Consider the following 21,129-nt stretch of genomic DNA (forward strand, 5'->3'; position numbering starts at 1 on the left):
GCATACGCCTCAGGGGCGGGGTAGCCCCTGAGTATAAATAAACGGCCGGAAGACCGCTCGTGGTCTTTGGCCCTAACTGTCAGTCAGTGTTGCGTGTTTTGTTCTCAGTCATAGTTAGGCCCCACTTCGCGGCCTAGGCATCCCTTGCCCCCGTGTCTCCGGACACTACACTGGCGACGAGGGTGGGATCAGTACCCGCGCCTCGCCACGCAGCTGTGCCGGTCGTCCCTGCTCGGCCGAGCCCCGCGGTGGTGCTGCCGCGTGTGACGTGTGCACCAGGCCGTGGTGCGTCAGGTGAGCTCGCGCCTCTTCGAGGCCACAACCGGCGACCCGCCACCCTGCCCGCTCTTTGGCGGCCTACCGGCACTCACGCCCACGCTCACCTTCCCGCTGCCTTGGTGTGCGCTCCTCCGCCTGCCGCCGGCGCATCGGAGGGTGATCCTCGGCCCTCGCGCCCGTACCTCAGCGGCCGCGCTTGGAGCCGCGGGCTCGCGCATGCGCACACTGCACCAGGTCGCGTAAGCCCTGATTCAGATCGCGCATCAGGCTGCCGACCGGTGTGAAGGGCCCTGCGTATCCACACGCATCGGGCGGACGCTGCCATTAACTCGGAGGGCGTGTTCGGCCCTCATCCAGGCGGCAATCCCGGCTCCCTTCAGGTCGCGTCTGCTGCTTCGACCACCAACAAAAAAAAAAAGACAACACTGCGCCCCCTGGCTGTCCTGAGCTCTACCTGCTGTTTCGACCACCAACAACAAAATAAAAAAAAATAAAAAAAAAAAACACTGCGCCCCCTGGCTGTCCTGAGCTCTTCAAGCCTACTTCTGCTCACCTCTGTGCCTGCCCGTCCGGACCTGTCTCAACCTCTCACGTCGTGCTTTTCCACATGCTCCTGCTGCCACGACCATGAGCCAACTGCAGGCCGATGGTGGTGCTACTGCCGCGACCCCTGCTCAGAACCAAGCTCCTGCTCCTACTGGTCCTCCAGCCACGGTGCCGCCCCTCGTTGTTCCGGGTCCAGCTCCTGGTGCCGCGGCAGCCACTGCTGCAGCCCCCCCCGGGCATGGCCTCGCAGCGCCGCTTCCCCCGTTCAGCGAACTGGCGGATCCACCCACGGCTGCAGCGAGATGGCGCCTGTGGATTGGAAGGTTGGAGCACTATTTTATCGGCGTCCGTGAGACTGATGGCAAAGTCAAGCGCTCTTTGCTCATGTGTTATGGCGGTGATGAGCTATATGAACTCTTTGAGACATTGCCAGATCGGGGTGGAGAACAAGACTACGACGCCGCAGTACGTGCGTTGAACCTCTACTTCGATCCCAGGGTGAACCCTGACTATGAATGGTTTAAGCTACGCCAAGCCAGGCAGGGAGAGACGGAACCCATTGACTCCTTCTATGCCCGGTTACGGAAACTAGCTATTGCCTGCGAACTTCCGGACCAGCGCCTAGAGATTCGCGCACAACTAATCCAAGGGTGCCGATCGGTACAACTCAGACGCCTCATCCTTAGGCAACCACGTATCTCCCTCGACGAGATCCTCGTCCTTGCGTGCTCGCATGAGCTCTCCAACGCCAGAGCTGACGAAATGCAGGCTGCTCTTGACCGACCCGGTGCACCCGTAAAGACCCCTCACATCAAGGAGGAACAAGTAGATGCCATCAGGCGCCGGCCACAAACACAAAGGGGAGCCTCACAAGCCGCTTCCCGGAACCCCTGTGGGAACTGCGGCATGGAACACCCCGCAGGAGGAAGGTGCTTCGCGAGAGGAAAAGTATGCTCCAACTGCGGAAAAGTGAATCACTTTGCAAAAGTGTGTCGCAGTAGCGGGAACCGCCGTTTTAGCTCGAGTGGAAAAGGCCCTACACAGGCGGTGCGGCAACTCTCCTTGGATGATCCGGGCCCGTGCAGCGATACCGCAAGATCAGCATTCCGCGTCGATGACGATGACGATAACATTTTCTTCGTCTCCTTCGTGGGGAGAGAAGGCTCTAGAAGACGCCCACCCCCGATGTGTGAGATCTCCATCGCTGGCTCTCCCGTGCAAGCACTCATTGATACCGGGGCATCAGTAAATGTGATGGACAGCACGCAATACGAGCTACTGTCTCCACGCCCACCACTGTCACCTTCAAACGCAAAAATATACACTTACGACAGCGACGACCCGCTTCCCCTGAGGGGAGTAATCGAAGTGACAGCTGCTTGCAACGATCAACAAGTCAAGACCAAGTTCCATGTTACCGGAGGCAGGCGCGGCACGCTCCTGAGCTGCCACACGGCGGAAGATTTGCAACTTGTATTCTTCGCGCGACAAGTGCATGAACTGCACGCGGAAGCCATCTTGCGAGATTTCCCGACCCTATTCAAAGGACTCGGCTGCCTAAAAGGTAAAAAGTTCAAACTACACGTTGACCCAACGGTCCGACCCACTGCCCTCAGACACAGACGAGTGCCATTTCACCTGCAGCAGCAAGTGGAGGAAGAGCTGCGCAAACTTGAAGAGCTGGGGGTGATCGAAAAGGTGCCGGGCCCGACACCCTGGGTATCGCCGCTCGTGATCGCCCCTAAGCCGAAGCAGCCAGGCGCTATACGCCTGTGTGTGGACATGCGTCTTCCGAACAAAGCAGTGAAAAGAGAGAGGCATCTGACTCCAACTATGGACGACATCGTGGCAGATCTCAACGGCGCACGCTGGTTCTCCAAGCTGGACCTCAACGCCGGATATCACCAGCTTGAGCTTCACCCGGACAGTCGCAACATCACGACATTCTCCACACATGTCGGACTCCGGAGGTACAAACGGCTGAGCTTTGGGGTGTCATCGGCGGCTGAAGTTTTCCAAAACGCCATCAGGGAGACTCTCTCAGGCTTAACAGGAGTCATAAACCTAAGCGATGACATCCTTGTCTTCTCCAAAACCTTGGAAGAGCACCACGTTCACCTCCGAGCCACGTTGCAACGCCTCGCCGATCACGGCCTCACTCTCCATAGGGAAAAGTGTTCCTTCTACAAGGAATCAGTGGACTTCTTCGGATATATTTTTCTCCAGGGAGGGACTTCAGGTCGATCCGAAGAAAGCGGACGCCATCCGGGCTGCTCCCAAGCCTACGTCAGCCACAGAAGTCAGAAGCTTCTTGGGGATGGCCACGTACTGTGGCCGTTTCATCCCTGGATTGGCATCCCTCTCCGAGCCACTACGCACCCTCACCAAATCGGGCCAACCATGGGCGTGGACAGCCAAGGAAGACGAAGCCTTTGCGGCAATCAAAGCTGCGCTAATCGACGACAAGGTCATGGCCTACTTCAGACCACACCGGCGCACGGAAGTCGTTGTGGACGCAAGTCCCGTTGGGCTGGGGGCCGTCCTCATGCAGGAGACAGAGGCACACGAATGGGTGCCGACAGCCTACGCCAGCAGAGCACTGACCGCGACGGAGATGCGGTACGCCCAAATTGAACGTGAAGCACTGGCCATCAAATGGGCGTGCCAGCATTTTCACCTCTACCTGTTCGGACACGAGTTCAAAGTAGTGTCTGACCACAAGCCCCTTGTGCCTCTGTTTGCGGGAACAGCTAGACTCGCCCCACCCAGGATTGAGAGATGGGCTGTACAACTCCAAACATACCGTTTCGAAGTCATCTATCGGCCTGGAGCCGATAATCCCGCGGACTTCCTATCAAGGCACCCCGGCACCTCCGATGCGGTCCAAACTATGAGCGATGTGGAAGACGTCGAGGAATACGTCCAAATGATCTCTCAAGAAGCCTGCCCAGTGGCCCTGACGCTGGAAGACATCGGGAAGGCCACGGATGAAGACGAGTGCCTCCTCAAAGTGAAAGCAACATTGGCAAATAGGAGCTGGAAAAACTTCCTGGATGGAGTCAGCGCCCTCACGCCCCAGGAACAGCTGGCAAGACAACAACTTTGGAGGGCTCAGAGTGAACTGAGTGTCGGACCCCATGGGGTGATCCTCCGAGGGACAGCGATCGTGGTACCTGCAAGGCTACAGGGGGAAGTCGTGCGTCTCGCACACCAAGGTCACCAGGGGGTGTCAAAGACTAAAGGACGTCTGCGCAACAAGGTGTGGTTCGCTGGCATGGACGCAGCGGTAGAGAAAGAGGTTGGCAACTGCCATTCGTGCACCATCACCGGCCGTGAACCTGCTCCCCACCCTGTGGTCACCGAAAACTCCTGTAAAGAGCCATGGTCGAAAGTGAGCGTAGACTTCGGATCATTCCCGGATGGACGGCACACCCTCGTCCTAATTGACTCCCACTCTCGTTTTCCTATCGTGGAGATCGTACCCTCAACAGCGTTCCACCACGTAAAGAAAGCCCTGGAGAGAGTATTCGCCATGGTAGGCCTGCCAGAAGAAGTGAGGTCGGACAATGGCCCTCCTTTTCAGGGGAAAGACTTCCAAGCATACCTAGCCGCCAGGGGCAACCACCACAGAAAAATCACTCCGCAATGGCCCCAGGCAAACGGGGAAGTCGAGAGATTTATGCGGACATTAAACCGCGCGCTGCAAATTGGCGTGGAAAGGAAGGAGGACGCCGAAGAGTGCCTGTCACAGTTCCTCAGCGCATATTGACAAACACCCCACTCGACCACCCGCTGCGCTCCGGCGCACCTGGTATTCAAGAAGGTACCAAGAGACTGCGTGCCAGCTACACCTGCCTGGTGCCCTCCAGAGATAAACCACGAAGCCACCCAAGAACGACGGAAGCGCACAAACGACAAAGCCAGCCAGGCCAGGAAGGCCCAAGCCAGGTCATTAGTAGTTGGTGATAAAGTGATCCTCAAGAACAGACACCGACATTCAAAATACGACCCAGCCTTTGAACCGGAAGTGTGGGAGATCGTGAACGTGCACGGCACCATGGTGTCCGCATCCAGGGGCACACGAGCTGTGACGCGGAACGTGTCATGGTTCAAGCGTATCTCTTGCGAAGGGGAACACGCCGGCCCTGCATCTGAGGAGGCGGAGGACGGAGACCAGGAGCCAGTACGCGAGGAGTCATCCACGGCCCCACGAGAAGAGGAAGGACCGATTTCACCGAGACTCGAGCCGGCCCACAACATCAGCCCCGAAAACTCCTCGAACAATGATCAACATCGTTCTGAGCAACCAGCGGAGATGGGAGGTCTGGAAAGTCGTCAAAGCCAAAGATATCACCTGCGACCCAATCCGACCCCCAACCAAAGGAATGGAATATGAACTGATCAAAGACATCTCATGGCCGGGACTATTGATCTGTGAGTTTGGAGGGATGTAGTAACGGAGCCACCCGGCCCGCACACGTACGCACACACGCACGCATACGCCTCAGGGGCGGGGTAGCCCCTGAGTATAAATAAACGGCCGGAAGACCGCTCGTGGTCTTTGGCCCTAACTGTCAGTCAGTGTTGCGTGTTTTGTTCTCAGTCATAGTTAGGCCCCACTTCGCGGCCTAGGCATCCCTTGCCCCCGTGTCTCCGGACACTACAGCGAGCACGCCTAGATTCAAACTGAGTAGGATGGGAGGTCGTTCATTTCGAGTTATGGCGGCTGGATTATGGAATTCCCTTCCTGTCCATATCCGTGCCCTTAATAGCCTGACTCTCTTCAGACGTGCGATCAAAACCCATTTGTTCACCTCTGTTGACTGATCTCCTCTCTTTTCAGCGGCGATTTGTTGTGTTGTGGTACTTGATCAGGCGCCAGGACGCCCCTTCGCTGGGGCAGCTGTGCGCTGAATAAAAGTTATTAACATAACATAACATAACATGAGGTAGGTTGTGTAATATTGCCAGCCCAACAACAAGATGCCCTGAATGAGAGACGTGTTTTCTGAAACTAAGTATAACACATAACAGAACATAACATGACGTAGCATAACAAACACTGAAGGAACAGAATTAATGTCATAGCTCTGAAATGATACACGATCTTGACTTATTTCAGCGTTCCCAGCATTTGCCTTGCAGTTGGCTCGACGCAGTGGAGCCCAAGCCGGCTCTCCCATCTGACAAGGATCAGAGGAAACCTATAGCCAGCATCCCATCCAAAAAGGATCAGCAGCTGCTGCAGTGCATACAATTAGGGAATACTTCCCAATGCAGATTGTGTGTGCTTGCCAAGCAAGGATTCGTCATTTCTTTTTTGTTTTTTTCATAAACTAACCCCTGCTTTTGGGGCCCAAACCGCTATTTATAAACGTATCACTTTGAAAACTATTTGAATCACAGAGCACATTCTTATAAAACGGAACGTGTTTACCTGACGTGTCAAAAGCATCATTGCACTGAATACTTTTAGCATTCATTTCACAGATAAAATGGTGTTTTACCTCAAGGAAGACTTAGAGTTTCACAGTCATTAGAGAGTAGGTAACTGTTAGACTTGGCTTTTTCAGCGGTTCACCCCCTGATGTTTTGCTTCTTGCCCTCCCGATTTTGACTGGCTTTAGGACCTTGGGCACCTTACTGCTGCTATTCACTGCTAAAGTGCATGTGCTCTCCATGTAAATTGTGTTTATGGATTGGTTTATAGATTGGTGTTTTGATGATTGGCTTATTTGATTTACGAAGTCCCTAGTACAGTGTACTGTGTGTGCCCCAGGCTTGTAAATCAAATGCTGCTTGTGGGCCTTTCAAATGTGTCTCACACCTGCTACTGCAGCATCTGTGCACAGTTTCTACTGCCACTTCAACCTGGCAAGTGCACCCTCTTGTCAGGCTCTAACCCTCCCTTTTATTACATGTAAGACACCCCTCAGGTAGGTCCAAGGTACCCCTGTGGGCAGGGTGCAGTGTATGAAAAAGCTGGGACATGTACTGGTGTGTTGTTCATGTCCTGATGGTTAAATACTGTTCATTTCATTTTCACTGTTGAAAGGTGATCTCTCCCATAGGTTAACATGGAAGCTGCTTTGTAAACATTGTGAAGGATGATTTTTATATTGTGTGTATAGAAATACCACTTATATAAAGTGGGTATTTCCTTGTCTAACCATCCATGTGCCTTTGCCTGTTTCGTGTTTTAGACTGACAGGGACTGGGTTGTGCATTCACATTAGACATACGCAAGGGGGTGCTGAGGTGTCTCCTGCCTTTCCTGGGTGACTCATTGCCAGGCTAAAGAGACCTGGCTGCATTTATAGTAGTGGGAGGAGTTGTTGCCTGTACCTGAAAGGACTGTGTCTGTTCCACAATGCTGCCTCCACCCCCTTGAATGAGCCTGACCAGAGCCAGGCAGAACTTGATTATGTATGCCAGTGGAACTTTGTTTGTGCCAACCTCAGAGGGAAATGTGGTATAAATATTGTGCCTCTGACACCAGAAATTTAGATTACTGCTGGACTAAGGAACCTGCCAGGAAGAAGAGCAGGAAGAGCTGTGTGTAGAGACTATCAAGTTGCTGCATTATTTGCTGGGTTGGCCTGCAGTGGCTGCTTCTGTATTGGGCAGGGAAGGGGTTGGAGTGTTCTTTCTGCAACCTAAGTATCTCCAAGGGCTTGATGTAGAGCTTGCCTCTTGTTGGAAGTCTCAAACAAAACTTCAGCTTCTTCTGGGTACCGCCTCTGGGGTGTGTGTTTCAATGGGAATAGAAGAAAACCTGCATTCCGACGCTGTCACTGAGACCGCTCGTGGTTTCGTAACCTGAAGTCACTGATGCACTTCACACCGCAACCCATTTTTCATCGACTACAACGTCCGTCGCTGCCACTGAGCCGCTTGCACAGCGAGCTGTGGGCACCACACTCCCTGCCTTGCTTTACTCTGCTGCCCTGGTCTCACCGAAAACGGCGCTAAAGCTGACATCTCTTCCATTGTGCCGTCCCACACTGAAGTCTTGGGCCACAACGCCAGTTCCATTGACTCCAGATCCTCAACTGGCACCATGGCTTGCACCATGATCTGTCAGCACCTTGACTAGCACCGCCCCACATCTCACGCAGCCCTAGTCTCACCGACACCACTGGACGACCGCCACAAATCTGCTGCCTGCACCCTGAACTGAGGGCACCGCACGCCGCACCACTCTGTACTGTTTTGAGGATCTTCAGACACTACAGCTGGCCCACACCACTGCGGTCTGCCAGGACCATTGGATTTAGGTGTGCACAACACAGTGATAGCCCCAGATGGAGCTATCAACTTCAAGGAACTGTGTAAAAAGCCTGTTTTTGCATTATTTGCATTTTGTCTACTGTATGTTGGATTTTTATTGTCTTGGTCTTGTTTTACATGGATAAATATTGGATATGTTTCTAAAACTGGTGTGGTGTCCTCTTGTAGTGTTTTCACTGTATTACTGTTTGTTCTGTGCACATTCTTTACCCACTGCCTTTGGGATAAGCCTGACTGCTCGTGTCAAGCTACCAAGTGGGTAAGTAAGGAGTTATTTTAGACCTGTAATCCTCTTAATATGACGAGAGTGGGGGATTCTGCCTGCCTTAGGTGCATACCCAGCCAGCCAGCAAACCCATTTCTAAGAGTAACAATGAGATGTTCTGAAGGCATATCATATGCAGTAATAGAAACTAAATGCTGTATAAAGAATGATACAAAACTAAAGGCCTGTTAATATATCAACACACATACAGCTGAAGGCAGTGGCCAACTAAATATCAAGCATCACAGATACAGCACCTTCATTCACCATCCTTTGTACCAATGTTATTTAAAGTTCAGACATGCAGATAGTTTTAATCATATCTGTATTGAATTCATATACTTGCATTCACAATTTCTAACAATTATCTGAACTCGGTGTCTTTTTCACTGATGTCATAATATGAATAAAATGTTCTTCCATAACAAAAATAACATATCATTTGACAACCACTTAATGACATCTTGGAACCAAACTGAGCTTAATCAATAAAACAAGCAAAATAACAGAACTGAATCTCATCAATAATACATAAACAAATTTCATATTGACTAGTCAATATACATAATAATGGTTTTCAAACAATCTGACCTGTATATGATCAGTCCACATAAAATCTTTAGAATTATATCTTTTGAAATATGTCCACCTATGCTTGGGTGTTACAGAGTATCCATCAGTACAAAGTTGAAGACTCAACCCCTTTTAACAGTTGCACCCAAAACTCCAACGTCAGGCCTACGCATTTTGATCTCCTTTTCTCCCAATGGATCTCAGAATGCACCGACACGATTGCCCCCACAAAGACAACCAACACCAAAGGACAAACCAAAAGAGCCAGCTGGTTCACTGAGGAACTGAAATCTGCCAAGTGCATCTTCTGGCAACTAGAAAGGAAGAGATGGCTCACAAAAAAGACGGAAGACTGCACCTCCTTTAAGACGGCACTCACAAAGTAACAACACCTCCTAATAGAAGCCAAGAAGAAAGTCTCTACAAACCAGAACAATAAACTCTTTGCCATCTTGAAGAAATTCTCCAATCCTGCTGCCACACAGAACAACATTGCACCCTCACAGGGACTGTGCAACACTTTTGCGGATTTTTTCCACAACAAGATCTCGGCCATCTAAGAAAACTTGAACCCCAAACCTCGGCTGCCCACAGTATCAACCAGCTCACACCCACAAACCCAAACACCTGCACTCCCACTGGGACCTCCACATCATGCAAGACACCATCTCCTTCATGAACTCTGTGCACTTGGGAGCACCTATGGACACCTGGCCCCACCTAATCTTCAACCTTTGAAGCAAGACAATTGGCAATGACCACCATCACATCAGCCTTCTTCCCGGATGGCTGAATTCAGGCCCCTTCTGAAAAACCCATCTGCCGACCCAGTAGAACCAAATAACACCAGTCCATCTCTCTGTTTCCCTATCCAGCAAAGGTCCTCTAGACCACAGCTTTCTAAACTTTTCATGTTGGTGACACACTTTTTGGAGATGCATAATTTATGGGACACAGTAAGACAGTGTAGGAAGCGACCCCCAACCACCAAAGGGGGATTCAGGGGGTTCTCCCTCCGGAAGAACATTTTGAAAAAACAGTGGGCAAATTGTGTATTTTCAAACAAATTTGAGAAAGCAGGAAGGTTACTAAATCAATTGTGAATCTGTTCTAACAAAGACAGTGACTGGCAAAAGTGGGTGTAAGGTTAGATTTGTGCCTGAAGCAAGAATATAATCATGCACACATTGACACATGCCCCAATAATTTAGGGAACAAAAGGGGCGTGTGCACGCACTACCAACCCTTCCAACAATGCACAAAGTCCACCTTCTTCAACACATGAAGCACAGAAAATGTTTTTCAGCTCTCACTCTTTCTCACACGAGGGCCTTGACTGTATATTCCCACCATCACTGATCTTCCGGTAATAGCACCAATCACAAGCAAACAGTTGAAGCTGCCACTCTCTTCACACTTCACCCTCCAACCACTTCAGGTTCTCTTGAGCTTTGTTTCCCAGTGATGGTTTAAGTCAGACATAGCCACTGTCAATGTACATTGGGATCACTATGTCCCCATTTCTGTAGTTATACGGAGAGAGAATGTGGCCTAACAGCTATGGCTGTCGACCTCGGAGCTGAGGAACAGGGTTTGAGACTCGGCAGGGACACTCAACATTCTGTGATTCTAAATCACTGAATCTCCCAGTGCCTAACAAAAAAATAAATGTGTCCATCTGTAATGTAACTGGTGCTCATGTTAAGTGCTCTGATACCTTCTGGTCTAGTTTGCGTTATATAAAACTCTAGCCCAAAAAAATATGCAGCAAGTGATGAGTCTTGGTCATGGGATCACATAGGTATGTGCATCAACCTCCCAAATCCTAACAGCAAATGTCTGAAATGGAAAACAAGTTATAATAGTTCCTTCCAGTATGCAGGGCCCCCACACAATACCAGCATGGGCCTACAGGAGAATGGTTCATTGCATGAGAAAAAGAGAAATGTACGAACAATCTACTAATATCTCCTTTATAAAGGTCTGAACAAGTTTTCTTTTTTTAAAATGGGAGGAACAATGTTAAACTATAATTAATGGCTCACAATGAACTATCACATCGGAAATCATAAAAACTGAATTCCATCCCCTGGCGATACTCGCAAACAAAACACTCACCCTAGTGAACTGGCTGTCAACATAAGCATATATACCAAACAGTAGGGTATTACTAACAAGACAGCCCCACAAGCTCTACCCCTGACATCCTCATCAAAATCCAAGAGGAAAAATGCTTCTTTGCTACACAGCTTAAGACCAAAGGATTGACATCACCCAAGCAGGCAAATAACATACAATGCATTCTGAAAAATGATATGGACGAAAGCAATAAAACAGGAGGCAACATTCAGAACATGAACATACGCTAGAAATGCACTTACAGGAGAAGGAAAGTACTCGATGAACTCAAGATGTTAAGCGTTTTTCCTTCTAAAAGCGCACCAACTCTTATGCTGAATGACAAAACGTAAGACTTTTAATGAACATGGGGCAGCTCAAACGATACAGCTCACAAAACAAATGGCAGCAACAAAACTAGAACACATACATTATCATTAATAACGCATACAATATAATTAATAACAGATACAATATAATTATTTCCAGAAAATAACCGCAGAAATGGTGTGGTGCCAATACAGGTGGAAAGGAATGACAGTGGAAAAGTCTCTAACTGCAATTGGTTCCAACACGGTATAACATTAACCATGGGAATGGTAGGACTGAATACTAAAGTCATTTAACATGTGCTGTTTGTTCACCTAGGACTCGTTCAATCTGAACTATGGAACGAAAGTAAACAAAAGCAAGCAAATATAAATATCTATAAATTATGGTGAAATGCATTATATGTCAAATTAAAATATAAAGCGGGCCCAATGTACTTACCTAACACTACAGGTCAATCTAAGCACCTTCTTCATTGGAAAATCCGTCCCTGCAGGGCCTCCGGGAGATGTTTGGGGTGGCCTTACCTTAGTTATGGATACATCTGTGCCTCCGTTGGCCTCCCGCTCACACTGCATCCCCAAATAGGTGATAGTGCTGGGGGGCGCTGGATAGTGAATAGTTTAATTTGGATGTATGACGTTACAACGCATACCATTACAACTACCTACCATTACAACGCGACCATTACAACGCATACCATTACAACGCATAGCGCTTAGAGGTGCTGGATAGTGGTAAGTATAATTTACTATTCCAACTCCAGTCCCCGTGGACACTAGGGAAGGTGTTGGATAGTAAATTAAACGTATTCCCTATCCTAGAGCGCCCCCCAGAGCAATGCGTTGTAATGGTATGCGTTGTAAAAGTTGCGTTGTAATGGTAGGTAGTTGTAAAAGTTGCGTTGTAACAGGTGTATACCGTTTAATTTACTATTCCAACTCCAGTCCCCGTGGATAGTAGGGAAGGTTTTGGATAGTAAATTAAACTATTCCCTATCCTACAGCGCCCTCCAGCGCAAGTCGTTGTAACAACTTGCGTTGTAATTCCTGTGTTGTAAAGGTACTGCGTGGATTAAGTTTTGTTGTAAAGGATGATTCCCGAGCACATATGTGAAGCAGGTAGTATATTTATAGTGACCAGAGCACAGCTGTGAATTTGAAGCAGGAGGTATGGGCTGCTGCATGGGCTCTGGGAATTCCAGTGTCATCTACAACTGGACGTCGACAAAAGAAGCACTGTGGGTTCAGGCGAATGAACGAAAGAGACTCCCAGGTTTTCAGCAGGAACATACAGTGGCGGTGGGAATTCACCAGCTAGGCAGGGATTAAGTCCTAGCAACTAAGGGAAACCCCAGCATAGTGTTGTGAGCGGTAACTTATGTTCTGGGTATGAACAAGGACAAACTGATTGTGGAGAATTCATCAATCAATGAATGAAGCTTGGGTGCCAATGTCAAGGAGCAGTGTCAGAGCGAACAGCAAAGTTTCTATATTTTGCTGATTTAAGAGGATATTTTGGCAGTGTAGTAGGGAGTGAATTAATCTTTCCTTATTCGAGTGGCCAGGGATCTACCATGCATGCGGGATGTGTTTTATGTGTTCGGTGTACTTGCCATATATACAAGCAGGCCCTCTGGAATTATGTAGTTCTACAGCTTTGGCGTTTTCTGCATAATTATAGATTTACCACGTTTACCACATAACATGGCATCTGCTGCATAATTTACATACTAGCTGAAACACGCAAGACACCCTTTTTGTCAAATTCAATCCTTTCTTTCACACATGCATTCTCCACATTATGCAATCATTTTGTCTTTAACTTGACCATAGAACTCACGGAAACAGGCCATCCCGACCTGATGCTGCTATTTCCACTTTTCTCCCTAAGCTACTGAACTGCTCGCTTTACATTTCGAGCACCTGGATGATCCCTGCCATGCTGGCATAACCGTATGTCCCCTCTCTGTCCACTCTATCACTTTACCGCTCTGCTTACTTTCACTTTCCCCTTTATGTGCTCTCTGCATCCCCTTTGCCCCCTATATTTGCCCTTGCACGCGCCTCTCGGTCTGATCCCTTCCCCTGTCTCTCCCCTCTGCTTGCCCTGTGCCCAGTCTCTAATTCTACTCAAATGGACTGATGTACTGTCACATGGTCATCTGCAGCCCACTAACACCTTCTGCCTGATCCTGAGTCCCCCTATTTCCTCTCTGGTTCTGCTCTCATCATCCTCTCTCTTCGTCGGCTCCTCTCTGCCCTAACTTGCTATGTCTCCTGCCACCTTTGCAAAGACTTAGAAAGGATGCCATGGATTATAAGGCAACAAAGACCTGAAGTCCTTCTACCTGAGGGAGTGAAATGTAGCCATAATTGTACGCAGTACAGAGGTGGCCCCAAACTCTGTGCCCCAGTGCCACTGCGTCTTCTGCGGTGCTGAAAGCTACCCTCCTATTGAGAAGTCCACAAAACGCATGTTTAACTGTCAAAACTTGGTGAGTGGGTGCTTCTTATCAGGAAGTGATGATTCTGAAAACCCATGGTATGTACATAAAAGAGAGCCCACGCTCACCCTTGGCCAGCTTGAGAACCTTCCTGGAGTGGGCAGAATCAATGGAGTGCCTTTTATTACAAAAGGCCTGTTGGGCATGAAGGTCTGTGCCCTGCTGTGCTTGGATAAAGTGGCCTCGTCCCTCATATACTCTGGGTAAAGTGTAAACACAGCTCATGTGATGTCACATCTTGCAACAACATTTATTGTCATACTTCGTGAAATGTATTAGGGTCAAAGGTGGGGCATTAACATGGCCACAAGAATCCAGAGACTTTAGACCACATTCCTCCGATTGACCCCAAACAACTGTCGGAACTCCTTCAACGGATCAAATCTGGGTCACCCAATGACATTTGCCCCCCCTCCATCTTTAGAGAATTAGGCTTATTCCTTCCACATGCACTCCTGCCTATTCTCAATGAATCCCTCAGACAAGGCAGAGTCCCCACAGATTTTAAAAAAGCCCTCCTTATACCGTTAGTAAAAAAACAAGGGAAGGATCCCTCGGATCTTACAAACTATCGACCTATCTCCCTGTTGCCCTACCTATCAAAGGTATTGGAGGCCCATGTCTCTAAGAGTGTCTCTAATTTCATCGAGACCACCAACTATTTGGAGCCTAACCAAGCTGGGTTCCGCCCAGGTCACTCAACAGAGGCGGTGATCCTGGCGCTCCAAGACAACCTTAGAGCCAACGCGGACGCCGACATACACCAAGCTTTGGTGTTGCTTGACCTCTCGGCTGCTTTCGACACGGTTGACTATGACATCTTGCTCAACCGTGTCGAACAGGCTGGCCTGAGAGGATCAGCGTTGAGCTGGATTACTTCCTTTATTGAGGGCCGGACTCAGGCAATTCAACTGGGCAGTTTTACAGGCACTAGGCACACATCCACCTGTGGAGTCCCGCAGGGGTCGTCATTATCCCCCTTACTATTTAATCTTTACCTCCGCCCTCTTCTTCACTCCCTTAAGAAATTCAAAGTCACGGTGTTCAATTATGCGGATGATTTACAGCTATTATTCCAACTGAACATCCCTGATGCCGTGTCTGAATTTCAGAACACCATGAGACACATCCAATGCTGGATGAATGAAAACCATCTAAAACTTAACCCGGGCAAAACAGAACTACTTTTGCCCGGGAATAGTTTATCCAGCTGGAGTGTCAACTACTGGCCAGCAGACCTGGGCACCCCTCCTGTAAAGTCTACTGCTGTAAAGAGCCTAGGGATCACGCTCCATACGGACCTGTCCTTAAAAACCCAGGTGGGTGCCGTGGTTTCCGCAAGCTTTTTCCAAATGAGGAAAATAAAAAAAATTGCTCACTTACTTACCCAGTCTGCCTTAATCCAGGTCATTATTGCCCTGGTTATGTCCCGCTTGGACTATTCCAATAGCGTCTACCTGGGACTCCCAGTGGGCCTATCAAAGAGACTTCAACTAGTCCAGAACCAGGCGGCTAGACTCATCCTAAAACAGCCAAAATGGTCTTCTATCAAACCAGGACTAGAAATGCTACACTGGCTTCCGATTTCCGAACGCATTGCCTTTAAAGCTGGCTGTATCACCTTCAAGGCCACACAAGATAAAGGCCCTGCCTTTATTTGCAGCCTGGTTTCTAAATATACTCCCACTAGAATCCTGCGCTCCGCTCAAAAATCCTTATTGGAGGTGCCTCGCTTCAAAAGGAAGCGACAGGGCGGCTGCTGCTTTCGCCATCTAGCAGCTTCATTTTGGAACTCCATCCCCTTGCCGATTAGGCAGAGTGAGGATTTGCTCACCTTCCGCAAGGGACTAAAAACCTGGTTATTCTCTCAAGCCTACCATTAACCTCTGTCAGCTTAGTGTTATGTTGTTCGGACTCTTCATACTTCCTATAGCGCCATGAAGCCCACGGGCGTACGAGCGCTTTACAAATTGATTTTAACATAACATAACATTAAGCCCTATGGGGAAATTTGGAAGTTGGAATCTATTAAGACCGAGGATACAACTTTGAAATTATTTGTTGTTGGTGAGTTAGTGTATTTTAAAAAGCAAAACCTTCAAAACAGCTCTTTCTTCTGATAATCTCAAAAACTGTGCTGTGCAAAATGAATTCACACAAGCCTGGCTGCTACAATTTGTCTATAAACTGCATTTTATCTCAAAGAATAATGGTGTTTTTTGAGTAATTTCCTTTTTAAAAACGACCACTTGTTTCCTTTGGCCACTGTAGCGATTCATTGGACCTCTCCCAAACCAGATTTCAAGATAACCACAGCACCGACACAGCCCTGATCGCAGCCACCAACATCAGGGTCCTCCTTGCCCATGGCAAAATGACAGCCCTCAACCACCAGGACCTGTTAGCCTCTTTTGACATAGTCTCCCATCAAATCCTGATCAACCAACTCTAGCACATCGGGATCCAGGGACCCACCCTTAAATGGAATGCATGATTCTTCTGCAGAAGAACCCAGAGGATCCGCCTCTCACCATCTCTCACCGTCAATCTCAGAGCCCAAGAAGATCATCTGCGGAGTTTCCCAAGGATCGTCCCTCAGACCCACCCTCTTTAATATCTACATGATCTCTCTGACCTGCACTGTCAGATTGCATAGACTCAACATCATCTCCTAAACCGACGACATCCAGCTCATCATCTCGCTGACCGAAGACTCCTCCACCACCAGAGCCAACTTCCACACTTGCTTGCTGATTGTCACTGAATGGATGAAGGACAACTATCTCAAACTCAACATGGAGACAATGGAAGTCCGCATATTTGGGAACACCGCCTCACCCTGTAATGACGAATGGTGGCAAGTGGAACTCCGCCCACCCTGGGCCCTGACACACCATGCCCACAACCTCTGCATCATCCTTGACAGCAAGCTATCTATGGAAAAACAGGTAAATGAAGTCTCATCCACCTGCTTTCCACACCCACCACATGCTCCACAAGATCTTTAGGTGGCTCCCAGTCAACACCAGAAGGACCATCACGCAGGTCCTCATCACCAGCAGGCTGGAATATGGAAACACACTTTACGTAGGAATCACTACAGCAACTTCAGACAATAAAATACACAGTGGTAAGACTCATCCTCATCCTCACCAGAAGGACCCACATCACACCCCAACTTAGGAAACTGCACAGGCTGCCGATACAGAAGAGATGCCAGTTCAAGATACTGACCCATGCTTACAACGCCCTACACAATGAAGGACCAGCATACAACAACAAATGCCTGACCTTTCACTAACCGACCAGGCACCTGAGACCTGCCTCCCTATTCCTCGCAGACACCCCATGGGTCCCTCAAACCAACAATGAAGGATGCTCTTTCTCACACCTGTTGGCCAGGACATGAGACATCGTTCTTCTGTACCTCCGAACCGCCACATCTCGCCAGCCATTCAGGAAAAAGTTCAAGACCTGGATGTTCAAATGAAAACCATCACGCAGCAGTCAACATCGCCAGTGCCTTGAGACCCTCATGGGTTATTTTCAGCTGTTTATTAATGTTGATTGATGAGAGTCAATTTGTGAAGATCATCCTCGGGCCATTATCTTGCGGATATTTTGTATATAGTATCCACTACCAGGTAGTTCTATGGCAGAGATTTTTACAATATCTATCTGATTGCTACACAGAATGACTTTGAATCAAAACCCTTCACCTTTCACACTTTCAGTGCATATCAATCAGACATACCTGATTACAAGGAGCAAGAATAAACTCAATGGAAATGACTTGCAAAGCAATTTTGAATAGGAAGTCATGAAAGGAAAAAATAGAAGACCATCATTGTATCACCTCCATATTAAATCTGACTAACTGATCAATCACCACTGCCCTCCCCAGCGCCCTCAAAGTACTTAGGATTTTCTGTTTAATGTCTCAATTGTCTCATTTGGATATTGAGCATTTGTAAGAACATTTCTCTGATATCCTAATTGTTCATGACGCAGCATGCACACGGATCACAACTGTTGTTCACACTCATTGTGTAGCGGTGGAGTATTCTCACTTGTCACTACGTCCTCACACCAGAGGGGCTGCTTTCTTTATTGCTCTCAGTCAAGAGCTATAGGAAATGTAGTCCTGATTCCAACCTTCAGAGTTGCCAGCTCGATTATCCCTTTTAAGATTTCTTAAGTATGGATTAGGGACATAAGATTATGGCGCTTTTAGTGTAACAAGAAGCATGATGATTGAGTGTAAAATGACCACTTTGGTGGGCCTAGACCTCAGGAATCCTGGGATACATAGTTTCTGTTTTGTCAAACACGATATACAGATATCCAACATTCATCCACTAAAAGCATGCTATGCCATCAATATTTCAACGTGAATACTGTAAAACATTTACTACATGGTAATAAAATATTGAACCATAATCCTCATTTTCCATTCATTAAAGATGTAGCATGCAACATTAACTCAAGGAAGGAATTAATTGGAATACAGCCAGCAATTTATATATTGTGCACCTCGGAGAGTTGATTTAGACCCTTTTCAACTGTTCGTAGTCTCAAAATAAGGTGATCTTTAGCTTTTAACAATGCTGTTTCCATATCATTATTCACGGGAACAATCCCATTCAATATTTTTCTCTGTGTGATTGTTCAAAAGATAATGTTGTACCAAGGGATCCTTAATAACCTTATTGTGATTGCAAGATTTATGCTGCAATATATATTGTTTTAATTCTAGCGATGTTGTCCAACATATGCCAAACCACAAGGACACTGGATGAAATATATCATATTCCTAGTATCGCAGTTTGTGAATTCCATGTGTTTTATTTTACATTGGTTATACACATTTTCCTTCCCTTCTATGGATAGTGGGCAGACTGTGCAGTTTCCTCATTTATATTGGTCCACAAAGGGTGTGAGTCCCTTTGGTTATTGCATCACATTAGGTTTTCAACATATATCAGTGTTTGAATGTACCACCAGGTCCCTAATGTTCGTATTTCTTTGTAGAGTGAAGGGAGGTTATTCCATGGTGGAATTATGGTTTTTGATTAAATGCCAATACTTCCTGACAATTATTGTATTCAAACTTTGTCTTTATACACACACCATTCGATCACACCTATCTTTAGTGATCTCTTCCAACAGACTAGGAGTATACCAAAATCTTTTCAGAGATCTTTTTAACAATTTTCGTGGGTAATTCCGCTCCACAGATTTATCCAGAAGAACATGTGCAGGGTAAATTATTTCTGAGATTACAGTGGTCAAAAGATGGAATAACTAAGGACAGAATTCGTATCTGTATCGTTTTAAAACATTGTTGTTTAAATCCACCCTTATTGATGTCGTATCAGAAAATTGAGAAAATAAATTGCAGACATATTCTGAGTAATAGAGAATTTGATATTAGGCATATGTGCATTAATCCATTTATGGGAGATCTGGTTTCTATAAGGATTATTCCTGTAAATCTATTTCTCTTCGTACTGGGCCATGAAAAGAATTGCCATGTTCCGGTGTGAAGGGAAAGCCCATCGCAGTCCTCTTCATTTTTTTAAATTAGTTATATTTTCAGACAGTATAAACCCAGTTAGTACATGTCATGGCAACTCCTTCAAAATGTAATCACAAAACAAAAAACATTATTCTTTTTAAATATGAATTTTGTTTAGACATATAAAAAATAAATTAATACATAGCAATAAACAGCTTAAAACAGCCCAACAGTTTTAACTTCTGAAGAAAGTGCAAGTGCAATAAATGTTCTAAGTAATGGACAATTGGAATAAATAAATTCATAAATATCTGTACGTGGCCAAATCAGATCATCAGATCATTACACGGAGGCAAAAATGGGAGTGGGCAAGAGGAACAATAGAAATTGTAATGAAAGGCATGGCCATAACACCGCCCCCCCACCCCTTGGCCTATCATCCTGAAGTGGGCAAGCCAGAGAACAGACGGTAAGCACTTAGTGTATCTCCTCAATGTGCCTTGTCTCATTTACCAACCCAGCAATTGGTGCCCAGATTCTTCGTCCTAACTCCTAACTCCTTTTTCCTTTGTCCTATCATCGTGTATACTGCCAATTGCTGAAGACAAGGTTGGGGGCCATTGCTAAAAACAGAAAGCCTGTCTCTACCCCTGCCCTCTGGTTTGCTTCTGTGCTATCTAATAATGCCAGAATCCTTAATGCAGGTGTGCTGGACAACAGTACACCAGGAACCCTAGCAAAAAATGCTTTGAGAACCTGCACAAATGTAATCAACGTAGGGCAAGAGTAAAACAAATAATATCCAGGCCCTTGGGTTTTATACAAATGGGCTAAATGTGATTTAGATTAATCTGTATAACGCAGTGGCAGTCAAGGGGAGGGGATCCACAATAAGTGAATTAGATAATCGATTAAGCGCAGAGACATCCTCGAGGAAGGGAGCGGTGGCACCGTTAGTGGTTTTAGTGGGTGACTTCAATTGTCATCTGTGCCCAAACCTGATTACTGTTAATGAGGACTGGTCTCATTGCATGCTGGAGGAAGGTCCCCATTTCCAGCACTCCGGTGAGGGGATGAAATTGCATACGATCCTGAAAAGTCATGCTCTAGTACACACTATTGATCTTGTGGCAATAGGAAGTGGAGGGGAGGTCAACCAAACATTCAAGGGCAGAAGGTCTCGCTCCTTTATAGACTACGCAGTGGTCTCCAGTCTATTTAAGGACTGGATTAGAGGGGTACAGATTGAATGGAGTATATTCAGCTATCACACCCCCCTAGTACTGGTGTTAGAAGATCTGTCCCCCAAAATAGCTAGGAGAGGTGTAGGGGCAGCCAGTATTGAGAGAGTAACGGATCAGGGGAGGCGACTTAGATGGACCAAAGTGGACGGGGACGTTTTTTACAAATCTCTAATGGAGACAGGGAAAGAAATGATCGGGTGTGTCTTGATCTTTCGGTATAGCGACCTGCCGTTGCCAAAGCATTTGAGGAAGTGGTGCACTTAATAGATGGGATATTAAAGACCCCTAAGCATGGGAGAGTAAATGCCACCCCCAGATGGTTTGACAACGACTGTTCCCGGGCACAGAAAGAACTTCAATCTAGCTTGAAAACTGTGCCCCGGGATAAGTTGCGCATTGCACAGTGTAGGATCGGATACAAAAAGGCGATCAAGTGCAGGAAACACTCCCTCCAATTTCA

This window comes from Lissotriton vulgaris, chromosome 5 (assembly GCF_964263255.1).
Source record: "Lissotriton vulgaris chromosome 5, aLisVul1.2, whole genome shotgun sequence".
In the NCBI taxonomy this organism is placed as follows: domain Eukaryota; kingdom Metazoa; phylum Chordata; class Amphibia; order Caudata; family Salamandridae; genus Lissotriton; species Lissotriton vulgaris.